This window comes from Balaenoptera acutorostrata, chromosome 17, assembly GCF_949987535.1.
Source record: "Balaenoptera acutorostrata chromosome 17, mBalAcu1.1, whole genome shotgun sequence".
NCBI classification, from domain to species: Eukaryota; Metazoa; Chordata; class Mammalia; order Artiodactyla; family Balaenopteridae; genus Balaenoptera; species Balaenoptera acutorostrata.
In genome coordinates, this window is record NC_080080.1 from 67,338,514 (window position 1) to 67,354,550 (window position 16,037).

Consider the following 16,037-nt stretch of genomic DNA (forward strand, 5'->3'; position numbering starts at 1 on the left):
GGAGGTTCCTCCCGGGGCGAACCTGGCACTGGGCTCTCCCCGATCTTCGTGCGGGGGCATCTGCCCCGCCGTCTGCAGCCCCAAGATCCCACTGCCTCCACTCTGCAGCCCCGGCCTGTCCCATCCACTCGTTCTTTTTGGCACTGCCCTTTGCCCTCCCATGGAGTCATCTGTTTACTCTCCCTTCACTTCCAGTCACCCATAGGTCACCCTCCCTCTACCACAGTCACCCATTTTGTCCCCTCTCCCTTCTCTCCTCACTCTTCACCTCTCCCCAGGTCGCCTTCTTAGAGGACTGCGCCGACGGAGATGCTGCGGACCCCGCGGCCAGGGTCTGCTCCCCGGAGAACCCTCCGTCCACCTTTGCCCCCTCCCCGGGGGCGCGGGACGCAAGTTTCCGCTCCGTCCTTTCCCCAGTGACAGGACTTGGCTGCGGCCACGGCCAGGGAGGCGGGGGGGAGGGACTGCTGGCTCCCGAGCCCCCTCCCCTGATCGCGAGCTCTGCGCGGTCTGTGTCTCTCTCGGCAAGTGCGGAGACGCGGAGGAGGAGGAGGAGGAGGAGGGAGTTGGGGGAGGATCTCCATTGAAATAAACAACCAGGCAGCAGTTATTAACACGGGAACATGGCGGCCGCAGCCTCAGCCACAGCTTCGGCGGCGAAGGTCAGCGCCGACGGCAGCCGGCACCTGACGGCGTGACCGACCCAAGCCGGTAACCGCGCCTTCCCTGGGGGCCGCGAGGGCGGGCGGGAGGCGGGCGGCGGGCGGGGGGCGCCGCGTCCCCACCCCCGGCCGCGTCTGCCCTTCCTGCGCCGAAGCCGGGCAGAGCCGCGCGCCGCCGAGAGGGCTGTTTTGTGTGCGGCGATCGCTGCCCCGGTGCGCGGAAAACGCGAGTTGCATCCCGGAGGCGCCGCGAGGCTGGGGAGTTGGGGCTTGGGGGGTGGGGAGGGCGGGAAGCGGCAGGGAGACGCGGAGTCCCTGGGAGAGAAAGGAGGCGCTCCAGCGCTTTGCCAGAGCTCGGGAGACGAGTCCCGGAGCGCGAGGCGGGCGGAGGCTGCAGCCCGCGGCGCCGGCGAGAGGTGAGAGCCGAGGCGCGGCGGGGAGGCCGGGGGCGCGGGCGCGGCACCCGCCCGAGGAGCGAGGCGCCCGCCGCCCTGCCCGGTGCGGGTCGGCGAGGAGCGCGTCTCCTGCGCCCTCGGGGGACGCGAGGCAGGGACGGAAAGGTGAAGCCGGAGAAGGTGCATTCTTCCATGGAAACGCGGAGCGACTGCTGCGCAGGGTGGGAGCCGGGCGAGGGGAGGCAGGACTTGGGAAGTGCTCGGGGGTGTGTGAAGGTGAAGCGCCGTGTCAGGGGCCGCCGGCTGGGTGAGACACCGGGAGGAGGGGATCCGCGGCCCGGCCGCCGGGCCGGGCCCGTGTCAGCGCCGGGGGTGGGAGGCGAGGGGCGCCGCGCGCCGCGGGCGGACGGGAAGGAGCTGTGGCGGGCGGGGCGGGCGGCGCGCTCGGGCCGAGCAGGCCGGGCTGCGGTGGGGGCGGGGAGCCGGGGCCGGACCGCGGCGGCGCCGAGCCCGGCTCGCCCCTGACTTAACTTTCTGGGTGCGGGCGTGTGTGCAGGAGGCGCGCAGGGGCCGGGGCTGGGGGCGGGAGGCGGTCCGGGAGGTTCCGGGTTGGCTCGCCAGCGCCCCCTTTTCTCTCCCCCATCTCCCCGCCCCTGAAGGGACAGGCCCTCAGGGCCCCCAGGCGGGAAGCGGGAGGGGCCCTCCCGGCCGGCTTGCGACGGTCACGCCCCGGGCCCGGGGACACTTCTCTCTCGGGCCTCTAGGGGCTGCTGGGGGAGGGGGTCAGGGTCTTTGCTGCGCGCAGGAGCTCCCCGCCCCCCGCCCCTCCGGGGAGTCCCGGAGGCGCCTCTTCCGAGATCGGGGGTGGGTCGGTCCCTGGTTAACTGGTCCCTCCCTCTTCCCCCTCCCCCTAGTGGTTTCCGGGGCCTGCGGGACCGAGGGGCGGGAATCGGGGATCCGAGCGCCCTGCACCGGCCCGGAGCTGGACCGGGCCTAACGCTGTCCGGGTCTGTCACTGGTAGGGGAAACTTTCCTAAACCGGGGACCGAGCCTGAACACCCTCCTCCGCCACCTCGTCCTCTAATCCCACTCCCACTCCACCTCCTCCAACGCCTTCCCCTCCCACCGACCCGAATCTTGCTGCGTGTGACTGATGGGACAGTGAGCCAATCGAAGGCAGGGAACTGACCTGCCGGGTGTCGGTAAGCCAATCGCGGGGGCTGGAGGAAGGGAGGGGGCGGGGCTTCTTCCGGACCAGTTAGATTGGAGTTGCGCGCGGGGCGGGGGAGTCATGGAGACGCCAAGAGCTCCCCACTCTTGCACATCCCTGGTCACCCGCTCCTAGATCTGTGGGGTAGCGTCACTTACGGGGCCTCTGACCGGGGGAGGCAACGTAGTTTGCACGAGATACTGTATATCTCTGGTACCACCAGAGACGTTGTCTTAGACACGACGAAGTCTAAAAGGCACTTTAGATGTGGCAGTAACTGTCCGAGGCCCGTTTCTAAAATGGCATATATTGTAGTGATCGCGTTCTGGACCTCAGCGCTCGGTTTACGTGCTGAGGATCATAGGAGTTATCTGTTTATCTCTATCTCAGTTTCACTCAGCTACTCCAGCGTGGGGACAATGAAATTTGAAAGGGTTCTCTGAAAACGAAGGCATCGGGAAAAACTCACGTCAGTTGATTATTGGGAGTGTAAAGCATCATTGTTTGTAATGGCTTCACTGGTTCCTTGATTAATTAGAGCGCCAGTTTCCAAAGTGCACTTGGAAGTTCGGTGTTTGGGATGACATTAAAAAAAAAAAAAAGTTGTGGTTTATGGTATGCATTTTTTGTTTTCTGTTTTTTTGCTCTTTCTTAAGTAAACAAAATGAAGTTAGGAACCAAAGCATCACTGTTTGAAACCTAAAGCGTTGGTATTTAAGGAACAAGCTGGTCAAAGAATATTTGTCTACAGAAAGAAAGTGAGTAAAATGTAGTTTGTCAGATTACTCCCACACAAGAGATTCTTAAAAATAAATTATTTTAGTTTGCTTAAACACTACTGAATGGTACAGTGTGTGGGTACTTTTTTGGGTTTTGCAAGGTTAGAAGACATCTTTGGTTATTTTACGCTGTTTGTTGGGTACAGTCTAGTGACTTCCTCAAGTCTTGACTTTTCAGAATAGGGAGGATAGGTCTTCGGTTCTCTGTAAAGATCACAGGTTGCTCTGTAGGAATAGCAGTGTTTTAAAAAGACAGCAGCTGCTGCTGCTGCGATGCTTTGTGTGTGTGTGTGTGTGTGTGTGTGTGTGCACGCTCCTGTTCTTTGTTGGGGAGGTCAGTGCACATTGACAGCAGCAAGGCTCCTTTTTCCAACTGGAATTTGTAGAATCTTTGGGAGTTCAAAGAATGAATAATATTAGCTTGAGAATACATCTGTTCATTTTGTGATGAGTATCCCATGAATTTAATCTTGGGAGGAATTTGTTTTGTTTTGTTTTTTGAGGCATTTTATGTGCGTGATACTTATGTATACTGGTTTCTTGAGCTTTTAATAATACTGGGTTACTAAGAAAGAATTGAGGGGTCTATAGTTTTAGGGAACAGTATTTACCATGAATTCCCAATCCAGTATAATTGTAAGTGTTCATATAGACAAAAATTAATTGCATTTTGCTCTAGCCCTTGAGGTGTTATTTTAGTGATAAAATAGTAAAAACTGTGAAGATAAAACAAACATTTAGGTGCTAGAAGTAGGGAGTATTATAAATTAAACAACGTTCAAAATTTGACAACATTCAAAACCGCCCCGTCATTAGTTAATTTAGCTACTGAAGGCCACTCTGACATGTGTCTTCTGTATGCTCAAGAGCAACACATTATTTTACTCCTTCTCTACAATAATCCTTGAGAATGTTCTCAGATTCTTGGTGGCAGTGAGTAGCAAGTCCCCTAATGCCTGCTAGGGGGAAAAAAAACCTCTCAAGCATATGGAGACATCTAGAAAAAGATGTGCATCGTCAGCTGTGATTCCATTGTGTGCTTTCAGACTGGATCTGAGCCTTCTTCCTCCAGGGAATTTCAGTCTTAACAGAGGAGTTTTAGATGTCAGGATACTGAAGCAGAGGTTAGAAAAGAGCTTACCAATTATGAATTTAATATTTTTTAGATAGTTTAGCTCTGATTTTAACCCTTCATTGGTTAAATATAATTTACATGACCTTTGCTCAGTGTTAGAAGCGCATTTTACTAGAAACCTAAAATGTAAAGATCAGAGGGGAACTTGGGCTGCGGTGTGAGCGCATAAAGGGGCAGTGCTCCTTGGTTGGCTTTATCTTTAGTTGTATCTTATTAAAGCTTTGCAAGCCTCAGAAGCAAGGACCTATGAGCAGTGCTTTCATTACACACCCTGTATTTAAGGATTCAGTACCTTAGCTGTTTCAAATCACATCAGGTTGAAATGTGACCCATAAGTTGACAGCTTGGATTTCTTAGGAAAAATTGTTTGTGTTGAATTGAGTTTAAAAGGGATGCTTTTAAGCAGTCATTAGGATGTTGGGTACCAAAACAAAGGGGGGGCTCTTTAAACAATTTTTCTAGAAGATTAGTTTTCTGAAATGCACAGTGTGTCCTTATTTGATATTTTGACCATTATTATGTCATGATTGAAATTATATTTAAATGCATAATTAATGCTTCACTATTTTTATAGCAAAACTGCTATTTAAGAAATTGTTAGCTTTTCAATGTTTTGTGTTTATAGTTTTGTTTGGTAATTTATGTTATTAACATGCTCTATCAATTTTAAATTAAGAGAATAGGAGGGAGAAAATAAGTCAGTTGCTTTAAAGTGTTGATCTTTTATTGCAGTAAATCATAAAATGAGCAGCGAATCAGGATCTTTCCCCCAATGAAATAATCAGACTATGTTTACATACTAATAACGAAAACCATTTAAGGGAAACAGAACAAACCCCTTACTCAGTTTTTTATACACTTTCGTATTGCAGGCTAATTTTACCTCTATGCCTTGTTTTCTAAACAAAAAAGATTTTGGCATTTGTGTTTATTTCCTTTTTTGTTTTTTACAGGCTTGTAGAAGGGTTTATGAATTGTTAACTGTAGAAAGAATATTATGTCATATTATTCTTTAAAGTCTATTAAAAGTAATGTCTGGAAAAGCCGTATAATACGGTTTTAGTGTCACAGGCCCTCAATTCAGACAGTATAAAGAAAACACATACTTTATGGATTCTAGGTACTAATTTCTAAACAGAGGTGAGAATGTGACTTTTGTGGATATTTTAGAAACGTATGTAGTTTTCCTAGCTGTTACAAAACTGAGGCGAGGGTGATTATGAAAAAGTGGAAATCTTAAAGGTTGTGCTATGAAGGTATCTGAAATTAAACGACTACATGGTCTGCAGTTAAATCATAATACTCTTGGCTCTTAGGGCAAAGATTTTATGTGTTTATCCTATGAAATGTTCATCAGTGACCACATTTCTGGCTTCCAGTGGCTATGATGACATAATGCAGTTGTGGAAACATTGACTCTAGGACACTTCTCAGTTGTTTCTCTAGTTGGAAATTTCTAGAGAAGAATTAAATAAGCAGGGAACCTATGGCAGTGTTTGACTTACCTGCTTTTGAGGCTTTTGGACATAGAATCTTAATTTTAAGAAAGTAAGAGAGGAGACCTACTTATAGGTAGACATTATTAGCAGTAATTAAATAGTTATTAATACTTAAAGGTTCTGAAAGAAAAAACAATTTTTACTTTGGGTGTCAATTGATATATGCATGGAGAATTGAAGTTAGCATGTTAGTTCTGTCAGAATTTATGTTTTTTAAGGCAGCCAATTGTGAACTGTTAAGAACTCCTGATGGAGTTCCCCATGGCCAGGTTAACTCTCATTTTGGGCTTTTTAGATCTTGTTTTTGCATCCTTGCCTCATTTAACCATTGTTTCATTTGTTTGTTCAGTTATTTGTTGAGTTTTGAGTGTCTCAGCTTTGGCAGTTTACTTTTATAGTATAAACCATCCATTGCAAATCCTGTGATTAAAGGGGGAACACACAGTGGGTGATGATTTTTTTTGGTGGGGGAGGGGTGGAAAGGGATGTGTTCACCTTAACTTTCAATTTACTTTCATACTAAAGATCTGCTTTTCTTTTAATGTGTTAATTTTAATTATATAAGATAATTCTGCTTTGATTTGGGTTTGGGTTTTTTTCCCCCCTGAGAATAGGATTGTAATGTTTATAATAAAAAGGTTGTTAAGTGTCCCCCTGACTGATTAGCTTATGATTAAATAGGTTTCGTTTAATGAAGGTATGAATATTTATAATTAGTTTTGGTTTTATTTCCCCTGAAATCATGTTATGTGTGGTCCGGGTGGCAACCCACAGTTGGGTGAAGGTGACAGGGCAGTGAGTGACCTCTGATTTGTGTGGATTGTCTGTGCCTTGCTGCTTTTAAGGCTAACATATCCTGGGCCTTACCACTGTAGGTTTCTAAAGGATGGAAAACTCCCTTGCACAGCCTTTCACAGGTATTCTGCTGTGGTTGTCAGTTTTTCTAGACGTAATGCATTCTTGCTCTTGACTAAAATGTCTGCATTGGGAGAGCGGCAACAGAACAACTGAAATGATAAGAGCAGCTGTCACCGAGTGCCAACAACCTATTAGGGGCTTTTTGAGGCGTGCTCCATTCTTTCATTCTTGCCACAATCCTGTGAAGTAGAGGTTACCTTCATTTTCCAGCAGGAGATGAAGCCCAAAGGGGATTAAATCGTGCCTCTGAGCAAAACTTTGGGGAAAAAATTAACCTTGACCAATGAGTGGGGAAACAAATCATAAATATCAGAGGGAATGGTGAGTCTGAGAACATCTTCTTGGTCGGGATCTGAAAAAGCAGATGTTTGCAGGTCGTTAGAAGGCTCTCAGTCTGGTTGTTTGGTTTGTAAAAAGGATGAATAGGTTTGAATAGATCCAGTCCTGCAAATTCTGTAGTCCTGTGTCTCCCAAACCCTTGCCTCAAGGCAAGCCTATACCTGGACAGTCGATACTTATCTTAAGACCTATAAGCAGCCTCCTGATTTTTTAGTCATCGGCCCAGAATTTAACAGTTCCTAAATTGCAGGATTCTTTCTTGTCTTTTAATTTTCAAGAAGTGAGAATGGTAATGGATGAAGTCAAACAGGTAACCTTTACTGAGTGCTCACTCAAAACCTGTTGCCGGGCTAATAAGGTCCCCTTGCTGTACACTCCTGTCTGGCTCTCACTGTAAGACAGTGAGGGAGGCGCTCTTGTTGTCATTCCTCTTTCGCAGTTCAGGAAGTGGAGGCGCAGAGCTGTCACCTAACTCGCCAGAGGTCACACAGCCCGCGTGCTGGAGAGGAATTTGCGTCCAGGCCAGCGTTGCCCCTTAGCCCTGCCTTCTTAACTTGTGTTCTTGTTAGATGGTCGGTCGGCCGCCCTTCCTCGCAGCCTCATGTGGATGTGTCCCATCCAGTGCTTTGTGGAGATAACACAGATCCGTCATTCTCCACCAGGGAACGGGAAAGGGAAAAGGGGTAGGAGTGTATTTTGAAAAAGCACGTTCACGTTGCCTATTGTTTCTCACAATCAGAAGCTCAGAAAATAAGCTTGAGAAAACTCCATTGCGGGTGAGAGGTAGAAAAGAGAGGGAGAGAGCCCTCCAGATAGAGGTTTAGGACCAATGAAGCACTGGTATAGATATTCGGCTTCTTGTTCCTTTAGTGTATATTTAATTCTAGCACATTTAACCGTTAGGTGGTGATTGTGTGATGTATGTTTTGCAGGGTTTTTTGCAACCCGTGTAGCATGGGTGACTCGGTGTTGAGATATTGTAGTCCCCAAAGGAGGCTGCTAATATATTCAGTCATCTGACTTCTGCTCTGCTATTTGTGGAATTCTTCTGTCTGCGCAATTGTTTGCAGGGAGCGGGGAGAGCTTTCAGGGAACTCTTTCACCTGTGCACGTGTGGGGATCAGCCATGCACTGCTTTTAGCGTTCCAGCTGCCGGGTCTGAAGCCCTGTTGTCAGAGATGAAAATATAAGGCATGGTATTTTCTATTATTCATTTAGTGGGTCCACAGGAAATGTGATCCCACATCTTCCAAGGCTTGCAGGGTGTGAGGGGGCTCTGGGAGTTCCTGTTGTTGCTGACTGATTTCTGTCCCTGGAAGCACCCGTCTAAATGAGGATGGTCATTTCTGGCAGATTGTTCCCACTTATAAAATCAGCTCAGGAATCAAAGATGAAATGACTTTCCTTACCTTCGGTGGTACAGTAGCATTTGTAGGAATATTTAATATTAATTTTGCTTAAAATTTCTAATTCTCTTCTTAATATGCTTAATAAAGAAAAACTTTTCAATTATTGTCAAAATGTAAATTGAACATTGAATTGCATATTTTAGAGGTACCTACAGCTTTACTTGAGTCATTTCTAGAGTCAAACTAAATGGAAAATTTAGATAGTTACTTGGATAACACATTTTTAAACATACATTTTTAATGTGCTTGTATACATATATTTAAAAATAGATTTTTTTCATAAATATGTTTGTTAGGTAATCACCTCTGGTTATTGTTGGAACATAGGTGGCGAATTCTTTTTTTTTTTTTTTAAGTTCCTGTATTTTTATTTGTTAATTCTGGCAACCCTACCTCTTATCTCCCACCACTCCTGTGGCTGGCAGAGTAAGCTTTTTTTTTTTTTTTTAATTTTATTTATTTATTTATTTATTTATTTATTTATTTATGGCTGTGTTAGGTCTTCGTTTCTGTGCGAGGGCTTTCTCTAGTTGTGGCAAGCGGGGGCCGCTCTTCATCGCGGTGCGCGGGCCTCTTGTTGCGGAGCACAGGCTCCAGACGCGCAGGCTCAGTAATTGTGGCTCACGGGCCCAGTTGCTCCGCGGCATGTGGGATCTTCCCAGACCAGGGCTCGAACCCGTGTCCCCTGCCTTGGCAGGCAGATTCTCAACCACTGTGCCACCAGGGAAGCCCTAGGTGGCGAATTCTTTCACAGGTATTTTTGATTCCTAAATAAGGAATATGGAAATTCCTGACTAAAAAAATCTCAATGTCAGAAGTGTATGAATTTCTACCAATTTAACATAACAGCATTTCTTGACATTACAGAAGCTGGTTGTGATAGTTAGGGGGCTGGGCAGTGGGGGCCTGCGGGTCCTGGAGGCGATTCTGTGTCCTGTACCTGCCACCTTGTGCGTGCGGCCTGTTGTGGACATCGGGTCTGGTGTGCTGTGCTCGGAGACCGGGCCTTCGAAGTGAGGATGGAGTGATAAATAATAGCACAACTTCAGACTGCCTCAATTGGGTATAAATCTTTGTCTACTTTTCTCTGCCTCCTTTTATCCTTCTTCCCTGGCTTTCTCGGTTGTTGTTGCTGGGTTGTTTCCCGCCCCCCAAAGTTGAAGATGGAAGATGGGTGGCAGTGAAGGAACACAGTCAAGATTAAGGGGGGGTGTGTTACTATCATTAGTTTTTCGTTAAGTATTTCATGTCTGATCATGATCTGCAGTTTCCCTCTTTACCTAACAGATTTGCTCTGCTCACAGCACTTGGTGAAGAAGCTGGCCTTCTGTTAAGGAAGCCGTTAGGTTGAGGACAGATCACCTAACAGGCTGGCGCAGTAACTGGCTGATTTGTTGTTGGAAGTTAGTTGCTGCACAAGGTTGTGGTCCAGCCGACCGGGGGTACTGAGCCTCTGTTGTCCAATAGGATTGAGGATTACGTTCCCTAGCTTTGCTGTATTCTATTTCTTCCCTGTTTAAGGATATTGTTACAGACTCTATCATGTTAGATGTCTTGAGAGTGTTCATTAGATTCAAGTGGTCAAAATGGTTATAAGTTGGAAATATTAAGATGATTTAAGATGGGTGAAAATTTTAACCAGTTCATAAAGCCTTAGGAATGCCCACCTCTTTGGAGTTTCTGGTAGTGTATTGTGTTTTCAATTTCTGTATTTCTGTTTTGAGACGCATGTAGTGTTCATATTGCTGTTTTAAGTAAGATGTATGGATATCTTGTTTCCTTAAGATTTTTCTCTGAAAGTGTGGTATAGAAATATTTATTCCATTAAGAAATGTCATTTTATTGTATTCTAGCACCACCAGAGTCTTTTCTAAATAAACAGATAGTAAGTATAAGTAAAATCTAGTGATGGGACTGGAAGTTATATAAAGATCTATTTATGCTGCACTACCTTGTATTTTAAACACGAGGTGTGTACAGTTAAGAATTTTAATAAATTAAAGGCTTTAAGCTGTTAAGTATAACACAAGAAAATGACATGATATTCACTGTGTCCTAAACATATTGACAGTGACAACTGACAGCGACAAAAGTCAACAGAATGCCTGGACATTGAAGAACATTAGAAGACAAAACTGGAGCGTTTGCCTTCTCTGGGTAAAGGGCGCTCACATTGTAACAACAGCATTCTCGTCATCATTGATGACCTCATCGTGATAGTAAATATCTCACTTTGAGAAAAAGCATTCAGGAGAAAAGAGAGTCAGGAGACGGAGGGAAGCCCAGGTTTGCTGGCTCGACGAGGCGAGTGAAGGCTGGGGCAGGATGGAGCTGGACTGGGTACGTGTGGCCCGGCCCTGTGTGCAGGGCAGGCCGTAGGGCCAGCTGGGACCCCGTAGGAGAGGTCCTCGGCTGCTCCCTGCCTCTTCTCATGGTCACTGGAGGCAGGCCCGGACCCTGTGGTGGGGAGAGAAGGGAGAGCCTGTGGTAGGTAGAGCTGGTCCCAGGGCATTGAGGCCCCAGAAGCTCTCCTGCTCGGTAGTTGTCTGCATCCTGATCTTGCACCAGGAGCTGGCCGGCTCCCATGTGTAGAGTCTTCTGATGAACTGCATCCTTAATTCTGGACCAGATCGGTGGTGCTGACGGCCCGCTCCCTTCAGGCACCACGGAGCCCCGCAGCTCTTCCACCCCGATGCTCTGTATTACCAGACTGAGCATCTGGGGGATTCTCTTCCCCTTTTCAGGTGAGAAGTGAGGGGACCACTCCACCCAATAGCAGGTAAAGACCAGATAGGGCAAGGGAAGGCCTTCTGGGGCTTGTGATTTTCAGAGGCTGAGCGCCTTGCCTTCACCTGGCCTGGCCCTCAGATGAGTGAGGGAAGCCAGTGCCTTTGCATCAAGGGATAGAGAGGGGTTTCCTGGTTATGGAGGCCCTCTTCATTCCCTGCTCAAGAAATTTCCCAGTGAGGTTCAGGTGTCTCTAGCAGCCTCATCCCAGGTTTTCTGGGCCTGCCTCAATGGTTCATAGACGTTTACTCTCTTGGAGAAAGGGATTGAGTGTATAATGAGGAAAAAGAAAAGGAAAGGCGTTCAGAAAGAAACTGGGGGCGGCCCATAGAGGAGTTGCTGCATTGAATCCAGGCTAAAGAGGTTAGGACCACGCAGATGGAAAATATCAATGCAAAAGAGTATCCTTGCTTGAAATCTGTAAATTAATGAAGGTATATATAGAGTAAATCCAGAGTAGCAAATGCATGCCCTTGCAGCTTGAAAGATTTTTAAGGATGGACTATTATATTAGTTTATCAGCTTGATCAAACCGAGTAGTCAACTTACAGTACTTGTTACTTTAAGTGCAATAGGTAACATACACAGACTTTTTGGGGAAGGTTTAAATGAATAAACGGAGGGCCATAACATGTTAGTAAAACATATTACAAGTTTTTTTTTTTTTTTTTTAATTTTATTTATTTATTTATTTTTGGCTGTGTTGTGTCTTCGTTTCTGTGCGAGGGCTTTCTCTAGTTGCGGCAAGTGGGGGCCACTCTTTATCGCGGTGCGCAAGCCTCTCACTATCGCGGCCTCTCTTGTTGCGGAGCACAAGCTCCAGACACGCAGGCTCAGCAATTGTGGCTCACGGGCCTAGTTGCTCCGCGGCATGTGGGATCTTCCCAGACCAGGGCTCGAACCCGTGTCCCCTGCATTGGCAGGCGGATTCTCAACCACTGCGCCACCAGGGAAGCCCCGCATTACAAGTTTTGATACACATTGTTTGGAGTTTAACATCAAGGAGAGAAACCATCAAATAAAATGCTTTGACAAATCTGGCATTAAAATTTCTGTTGTGTTCTGTAAATATGCTTAAAATGATTATATGCACTGGCTTATTGTCTGAATGATACAGGTACAACAGGGAATGGTACCTGTTTTCTTATGGGTTTGCTAAAATTGGGGGAAATAGTAAGGATGGAGTCTCTATGTGTGTGTGTGTATGTATACACATACATGTATTTTTTAAAATAAATTTATTTATTTATCTTTGGCTGCGTTGGGTCTTCGTTGAGGTGCGCGGGCTTCTCATTGTGGTGGCTTCTCTTGTTGCGGAGCACGGGCCCTAGGCACTCGGGCTTCAGTAGCTGTGGCACGTGGGCTCAGTAGTTGTGGCTCGCGGGCTCTAGAGCACAGGCTCAGTAGTTGTGGCGCGTGGGGTTAGTTGCTCTGCAGCGTGTGGGATCTTCCTGGACCAGGGCTCGAACCCGTGTCCCCTGCATTGGCAGGCGGATTCTTAACCACTGTGCCACCAGGAAAGGCCACATATATGTATTTTTTCATTCATTTTCCCTCTCCTCCCAAATAGTATACAGAACAGCTTAAAGTCTCTCCTTTTTAAACTGTATTTTGGGCTGACTTAAATTCTCCTTCTGTACTGTTAAGTCATTAATAGACTGATCTTTCCAAAATATCCCTTTTATAATAATATAAGTCCCCCCACTCACTACAGAATGACATTCCCAGACGCTTACTAGATGGGTCTGCCACAAAGCCGCTTCCCCCATTTCTGCTCTTTGCATGAGCCTTTGTACCTGCCAGTCTGTTCTTCCTGGCCTGCTGTGAACATGTGTTGACCACGCGAGCTCGTGCTCTTTGATTTGCCTAGAGAAAACTAATGAGTTAGTCTAAAATTTAAGAAGCAGTTCTTTGATATAAAACTCAGTTTGCTGGGGGTTTATATTATTGATCTCAGTTAACAGCAAAGTATACAATCAAAACAAAAAGAGAGATGGAATCCAACAATATCCAAAGGTTATTAGTCAGTTGCTTATTACATTGATTACAGATTTTACAAAAAAATTTTCTGTAGAACAAGAAAGGAAGTCCACTTACCTTCGAATCAGAAACAATAAAGACTTAAATTTTTGACGTTGTTGCCTCAGTAAAACTGAACATTTTCTGCACCCAGACTTATTAACTTTTCCCCTGCAGAATATTTTGACACTGTAATGGGAAGAGGGATTAATAATCTCAGTTTATAGTGGAAAGAGGAGAAAAAAGGTAAAGAAAACCTTGGGGAAATTCAGTAGTTCTGGAAAGGTAATAAAACAAAACCAAACGCAAAGTATAGGGTCGGCACTTAAATACTTCAATTGAAGAAGTGATCAAAAAGAGAATGAAAGTATCGCTTGAAGGGCTGATGTCTCAATAGATAAGTAATGAAATTCTACAACTATCAAAAGAACAAAGCCCCTGCGGGCCACACATTAATATATATTTGTGACAAGACCTGGAAAAGTATTCTCAACCCTCTTCCCAAATCTCTACTTAAACAGTAATTTTTTTACTTTGTGGGGTCATTTTATTTGCAGAATAAGAACGCGATCTGTCTGTCATCTGTTCAGATTCTTTCATCAACCAATTATATATTAAGTAGTAGAAATGGTATACAACCCCCGTGGAAAAGCAGGGCGGGGCTTTGGGATGGGCAGTGTCATATGTCTCTCTTTTTCTTAGCTCCTGTGATACTTCCATAATGTGGTAGAACAAGTGGTTAAATAACAGCTATTTCAGTGTTGTGTGTGCTTTTTCTTTCTCCCTCTTTCCCCGCTCTGTGTGTGTGTTTGTGTATGTGTGTGTATGTATGTGTGTGTGTGGCGTGGACTATTTGGAAGTAAGTTACACATGACCCTTTATTCATAAAGCACGTCGCTGTAAAATAAAGGCATTACTTAGGTAATAACATACAATACAGCTATTAAACCTAATAAAACTTTGTTTTAAATCTAAGAAAACTTATATCATCAAGTATCAACTGTCTTCTTTCAATTTTCCCTGTTACCTCCAAACTGTTACAGCCATGGGTTTCAAACCAGGATCTAATCAAGCTCCTGCATTGCATTTGGGTCTGTAGTCTCTGTTAATACTCAGTAATTCCCCTAGTTTTTGTTTGTTGGTTTTGTGGTTCTTTAGATGTTGGCTTTTTAAAAAGTGTTTATTTTTTTTAATTAAAATTTTAATTGTGGTAAAATTCATATAAAATTTGCCATCTTACCCATTTTTAAGTGTACAGTTCAGTAATGTTAAATGCATTCACATTTTTGTTCAACCAGCCTTTTCAGTGTTTAGACTTCAGTTTCTCCAGAAGTGCTAAGAAATTAAATTGTTAAATATGTTAATGGATTTGATCGGGGCTAAAGAAGAGCATAACTGTTGAGAACTCACTGCTTGAGATAGTAGCATCTTAGGCTGTTTCCTCGGCATTGCCCCTTCTAAAGTCTCTGTAGGTTGGGGCCTAGACATACTTTCTACAAACACATCACAAGGAGATGCATAAAAGTAACGCTGTGAGAGGTGCAAACACAGAGGTAATACCCGCCTATGAGAACGCTTACAGTCAGAGAGTTGGAGGACTTTTTTCCTCCTAGGAAGTAGTAGATTTCTGTTTTAGGAACAGGAGGGGGGTTGAGATTGAGACATTCATTTCATAGCACCCTTGGCTAAATAGAAAGCTTTTATATCAAACACTTCTTTGGAGTAACATTATAGAGACAATAGTTTCCTGGGGTTTTTTGGAGTGTGGCAGCTTAGGAGACACATGAGAGATGTCAACAATGGGAAGAAAAGTGGGACTGTACGTAGGCCTTTTTAATTAACAAATCAGGGCAGTTTTGAGGGGACTGGAATTTAAATGACTCAGAAATCCCATTTTCTGATTTTTGTTTTTTTGCAAAACTTTTCTGAAATGGCTTACAGACGTACTAAGGGATATCCTCCTTGTTCTTGCCATTTTATGAGTATTGTACTGCTTTTTTTTAAAACCAGTGTTGGCGGTGGAAACATTGTAAATCAACTTTACTTCAATTAATAAAAAAGATAAATAATACATTAGTGTGGTTTAAAAGAAATATATTCATGAATGTCTTTGCTCAAGCTTGCAGAAGGTGCTTGAAGGGCTTATTAAAATAAACCAAACTAAATTAAAAACAAAAGGAAAAAAAACATTGGCCTGTTGGAGAGGGTTGGACAGATAGTATTGTGGTTGTTTCTCAGTGGCTCTGTGCTACGTCCCAAACAGATATGGTAGTAGTTTGGGTCAGCTGGGAGGAAAGTACTTCAGAGTTCTGAAATGTAACCAAACAGGGGCATTAAGGACAGGTGGCCAGGGGTAGGCAGTGGGAGTGGGCAAAAATAATATAAAGAAAGTCGTATTACTGTAAAAGAGTGGCTATACAAAACATTCAGCACATGAGGTCTCGTGTAGCTAATTTTTCTGGTTCTGGTTTTTATTCCTTTGAGCACCTCAAAATTTAACATTAGTCATTTAGGAGAAAATACTTTAAAAATGCGTAGTATTTCCTTATTTACTAAACTGACTTGGGCTAAAATTCACTCAGTGTCCATGAGATCTTTTAAGGTATTGATCTGTTTGTCTCTCCACTAAGTCACTGTAAACCATAGACCCCTCACTACCAAGCTCTAGCTTAACTACTAGACTTGCCTTTTTCTGTCTATTCACTGGATGTTACTTTTTGTATATCTGTATGTTTAAAAATTTTTTTTAAATGTAAATAACAGTCCATTTTCTCCTTACTGATTTTCTGCACTTTACCTGCCGTGGGTTTGGAGTTGGGAACACAAAGGTTAAAAAAGAAACAGGCCCTATCCTCTAAGGTCTCACAGTTTAGGGGAGGAAAGAG

The 16,037-nt window shown here is 45.0% G+C and overlaps 1 protein-coding gene across 6 annotated transcripts in view; it reads left to right on the forward strand.

Moving 5' to 3' along the window:
* The first annotated feature begins 238 nt into the window (after positions 1 to 238).
* Positions 239 to 16,037, forward strand: part of NCOA2 (nuclear receptor coactivator 2) — a 275,517-nt gene continuing 259,718 nt past the window's right edge. For 3 of the 6 annotated variants that reach the window (XR_009005784.1, XM_057531960.1, XM_057531965.1), the window contains exon 1: positions 239 to 711. The gene's annotated coding sequence lies outside the window, so the exon portion shown is untranslated. Of the gene's footprint in view, positions 712 to 956; positions 1,079 to 1,187; positions 1,223 to 2,004; positions 2,260 to 16,037 lie in introns of those variants that run through there. The other 3 variants (XM_057531961.1, XM_057531964.1, XM_057531962.1) reach the window with 3 other exon arrangements.